Here is a 5,605-nt window from a genome sequence, read left to right as displayed (position 1 = left end):
ATATTATACATGTATAGGAGAAATAATGAGTTTATTTTAAAACTATGATTGTTAATAACTTTTTAACGAAGGACGAGCGACGGGAATGGTCAATGACCTTGACCTTCTTGAGGGTCAAGGTCAAGGTCAAGGTCACTCGGAAGTCATTTGAGGCTGACTGCGTAATTCGAAATAATAACCTAAAATAATTCCAATCGAATCGTAATCAATCGCGTATGTTTAGTACCGATAAAAGTAACTGTAATATTCGTTATATTTACCAAAAAATTGAACTACGTTAATGTCAATTACCAAAAAAAGTAACGCAATTTACCAGTAAAGTTATCCAAAAAGTAACTTGTAACTGTATCTTGGTTACAAGTAACGACAAGTTACTGTCATTCCCTGACGTTAATATATAATGAGTTCATAAAGTCCATTAACTCTGCCAAGAAGGTAAAACGTATAGTTTCAGTTGATGTAAAGCTATCCTATCATTGAGAAATTTGATGTTCTCTGAGGCATTGGACTGAAACTGAATAGAAGAGTAGTCTGCAGAGACATGAATACTGAGTTCTTTACTTTCATGATACTGTGAAAGCAATATTAAAAATGCTTCACATCTAACTATTCCATTCATCAAGGTTATATACTTATGATCTCTTACAAATTTGATTAAAAATTATCAATTTCTGTTCATAACTAATTTGTAATTGTTCATAACTAGTTGATAATTTACGATTAAATTTTGTGAGAAACTATCATTATTATAGTAACTTTGGATTAATTGTAAGTTATAATAGATTATATCTTATATCACAGTGAGAAAGCACGGAGATTTACAATAACATAACTTAAGGAGACAAAATTTAAGGAAAGTCTTGTGCTTTGAACTTTCAAGAACGTTTCCATAGAATTTTGATGACGACTCATTCGTTTATTTCAATCCTCTCTCATTTTTTAAATAATCGCAAAAACAGCTTTTTGGTAAGTAATTTTTTATTAATTTTTTCCGACTAAACAGAAAATTATATCAATGTTTGTTTTGCGGAATTGAACTTAGAAATGTGTCAACAATACTAAAAATATTTGTTCATTGGTTATAAAAATGTTTTATGCAAACCGCAAACAAAAAACTCCGGAAAAATCCTACAAAACCGTGAAAAAATGACAAATTTTGAAATATAAAACCAAATAATTGAAAGAAAAAAATCGTAAGAAATATTAACTATTTATATTTATAGATGGATGTTGTTTTAATTTAAATTCTTTTTTGAAAAACTATATAATTTCCGACCATTTGTTCGGAAGTTATTGAATTTAAAGCACCAAAGCGGTTTGTGCATCATTACGATGCGCGACATCCTTTTGAGTCTGATGCATAACCATCGAATACAGGAGCATGTGTATAGTTTTTTTAGTCTCTAATTTCAAATTTGACGTAAAAATTATACAACTCAAAATAACGAATACAATATGAAGGACAAGAGTTCTAAAAAATCCGTACGATTTACATAAAAATCAATATTTGGTTGTTTTGTAAATTTCTGATTATTATTGTATAATTACAATTGTTGAATTAAAAATAGCGGATCCAATATGATGACATAAGTTTCAAAAATTAAGAATTGAAGATTTTTAATGCAAGAGTTTTAAAGTGTATTAAAGTTAAAGTTAATCATCATATAGAATTATAAACTATGGCAACTATGCTGATGAATTTTTGAAACTTATATCACCATATTGGATCCAATATTTTCAATTCAACAATTGAAATTACACAGAAGTAACCAGACACTTACAAAACCACCAGATATCAATTTTCATTGTACGGATTTTTTTAAACTCTTAATGATTGTCTCCTCCATATTAAATCTGCCATTTTAAATTGTACATTTTTTACTTCAAATTTAAAATTAGTGACCAATTGCGAACACGTATAACACTCATGTGCAAGCAATATATATATACAAAACCTAATTGAAGCATTCACATAAGTCTCATATCGCCCGCATATATGCAGCACTCATGTGTGCAGGCTACATGAGCCTCAAATAAGGACACATCTGCATGGTACTGTGCAGTTACACTATTCGCGTTCAACAGACTCAACTATGGAGCGAATTTCGTGAGCACTCGTTGCTGTTGGTATATTCTTCTAGAATCTAGATCATTCAATACTAACAAACATGCTTACAGATTCGCTCTGCAACAGTTAAAGTCTGTTGAACACAATCATTGTTATCTGGGTAATTTCGTCGCCCGGAATTTCGTTGTCTTTATCCGCTACGTTAACCGTTTTCAATTTATTTTCAACATTGCCTGCAAATGAGTAAAATCATTCCTGAATAGTCGAGAAATTAGGATTGATGTACATCGATCGAATTTAGCAACGCGAGTTCATCATCAAACAAGGAGTTTAAATCTATTAGTCATTTGTTACACAATGTAATTAAATCTCATACATGGGATCTGCAAAACTCACAGAAGCCGCCAAAATTTGTTTCGTATGTAATTATAATAGTTGATATCAAATCAAACATCTGTTTGTATCTCAATATATTCACATAATATTATATAGGGTGTAAGAGAAATAACGTCTACTAATTATATCAAGAGAAGCGGTAGTATCTCCGGCCATGTTAAAAAAACTACTAATTAATTTAAATTTAAAAGATTAATAATAGACACTACAATAAGTCTCTTATCACGAATCACCAAAATCCATTTTTATATTTTCTCTTTTTTTTTAAACATAAAGCTTCCTTTTTTAAAAAATCGAACTCAAACAATGTAGCCGATGAGTAGGGTAGAGCGGGGCTATATGAGCATAGGGGCAAGTTGGACAATGTTAAATATATTGGTAACCGTGACGTGTACGAACATGTCACTCTTGCATCAGACGAGCACGAAGATGTATATTACTGCGCTGAGTACGCTAGTCTCCGCTCGATCATCAGTTGAAATATATAATCATTCTTTTAGTTTTGTGTAGTGAAAGTAAAGTCATTAGGTAAGTATTCTTTTTGGTCTATATAATAATTGAAGCATTTAAAAGTAATAAAATATACTCTTTTATCACAAATTATTAGCATATCTTATAATTTCAACGTCAAAGTTGTTATTTGATTGACAGTTTTGTTGTTTTAAAATTATATTTGAGCCGACATTGGTGTGGGACTAGTTGGGTCAAGTGACTCAACTAACCCCGCTTTTGTACATTGAAATCTATTTTTTCCGTAATTGTTAAGTTTAGCCTCCTTACCTCTGATATTGATAAAATTAAGATTATATTTCACGCATTATTGCACAAAATAAACGAATATTGCAAAAAAAGTGTCACTGTGACCCACGGATCGAGACATTAATCGTTAATGTTGAAGATAGGTTAGGAAATCTGTCACATCAATGGTAGAAAGAGACATGAGAACATGTAAGTGAAACTAAAGTATTTTTATATCAGAGCATTTGTTTCTAAAGTAAAGAATTTGTTTATAAAACAGAATTTGTATAACCATTTGTATCGATGTGATAGGTTTCCTAACCTAAATATCTGTAAACTTTAACAATTAATATCTTGGTTCGCGAGACACTCTTTTTGCCGAATTCATTCATTTCGTGCAAAAGCGCATTGAATAAGCCTAATTTTATTAACATCTATAACTTACATAAAGTAACGATAAAAGTAACTAGTGAAATCGTTACCATTACCTCAAAAATGTAACTGTGTGTGTGTTACCAAAAACGTTACTCAGAAGAAAATATAACCCCGTTACCCATTCCTTACCGAAAAAAGTAACTTGTAACGGTAACGACGTTACAAATAACGCGTTACTTGCCAACCCTGCTATTTTTGAACAACCATTGTATAGTCAACAAAAGGTCATATACACACCTTGTTGCGACGAGAATATTACGTTTCTAATTGTCAAAACGATACCTTAAAATGTCGCGTTGGTATAAGAAAATAAAATTGCATGGCAACCTCGTAAATGTCGCAACATGCAAAAAAAAATACATACTCTGCGAAATTTGAACGACCTTAAGTTTGTCTGACTCTGCAACAATTATATATATATGACTCGCGAATAATAGTAGGAAACTTCACTGTTCCTGTTGCATCGAGAGGTAGATATAAAAAGTCAAGAAAGTTTCAGACAGATTATTTGAGTGCAACGAATACTAACAATCGTCATCAGTATCAACACGGCAACTAAATACTTCTTCCAGTAACGTGTAAGTAGAACTGGGAAATACTTGTAATAAAATTACAAATTATATAGAGTTACGTTTTTCACTGTGTAGTTCGACTTCAAGGTTAATTTTTTTCCTCTATAATTGTAAATTAATTTTTTTTTTTTGGTAACAAATAATTATTTTTATATAATACTTATTTTATAACTAATAAGAGAACAGGGCTACGAGCCATAGATTCATTAAAATCTTTAATTTTATTTACTCTAATATATTGCGAAGGATATCACGTAATGTTGGCGTTTCGTCCCGGCTTCCAATACTGGACTCATCAGTAAGGTATTGTAATGGAAGCCTACCTTAGACGCCAGTGTAAGTTATTAAATCGAGATTCTATATAAAGAGATATACGCGTGTCTCACTTGCGAGAATTTGCGAATATCAATAGACATCTGATGGCGAATCGACGTAGTAATATTCTTCGCAATATTTATCTAAAGTACTAAATGTATTCCCTTCCCACCCCCCTCACATTGCGCGCCGAACAATCTTATTTTATATAAAACATCTAGATATTACCACAAGAGCTGACAAAAATGAAATGTTTAGTGAATATAATCAGTGATTAATTGTGATTGGAATATATCTTTACTAAACCATCACACTCTGTAAATGTTTGTACCAAGAATTAAACTAAAATTCTTTTAGAAATGAACATGTTTTAACATTAATTATATAATTTTGATTGTGTACTAAATAATAAATATACATATTTAATACAATAGAATAGTTCAAGGGCTAAGGAGCCAGTTATGTAACAAATATCGTTCAATTTAAAATATATATATAAATAAAAATTACAACGTTTCAACGCCGATCGGCCATTCTCAATGTTACCATAAATATATTATAATTATAAAATTATTGGAATTCTATAAAATATTTTTTTTTTTCATGTCCTATCTAATGATGTTGCGAGTCAATAAAATAAAATAGTCAAATTAGTCGTTGAACATACACGGCAGTAAAACAGTAATAATCTAAAACATAACAATTAACAATAGAAAATTAATTCAAATTAAGTATATATTGTATAATAAATAAAAGAATTTAATTATGTTAGTAACATGTAAGATTTTTATATTTAAAATATCACAATAGCAATGTGAAAAATTAGGAAAATATTAATAAAAATATAACTAAAGAGAAACAATTTAAATTTTTGTAATTGTAACTGTTACTTTTCAGATTCTGTGACTTATAACGGTAACTAATTTTTTTTTTTTGGAAAAAGCTATATAACCATAATTAATTTTTCTTACAAAAAATAATGTTTTCAAGCCTGATGTAGTAAGAAAGAATAAGTGAACGTTGTGTGGAATTGCGCCAAGTAGTAATTCGGCTTCGAAAGACTTTATTATAAATTATATAA

The sequence above is a fragment of the Cyphomyrmex costatus genome, unplaced genomic scaffold, assembly GCF_001594065.2.
Source record: "Cyphomyrmex costatus isolate MS0001 unplaced genomic scaffold, Ccosl1.0 scaffold211, whole genome shotgun sequence".
NCBI lineage: Eukaryota > Metazoa > Arthropoda > Insecta > Hymenoptera > Formicidae > Cyphomyrmex > Cyphomyrmex costatus.
Note: the sequence above shows the minus strand (reverse complement) of the source record.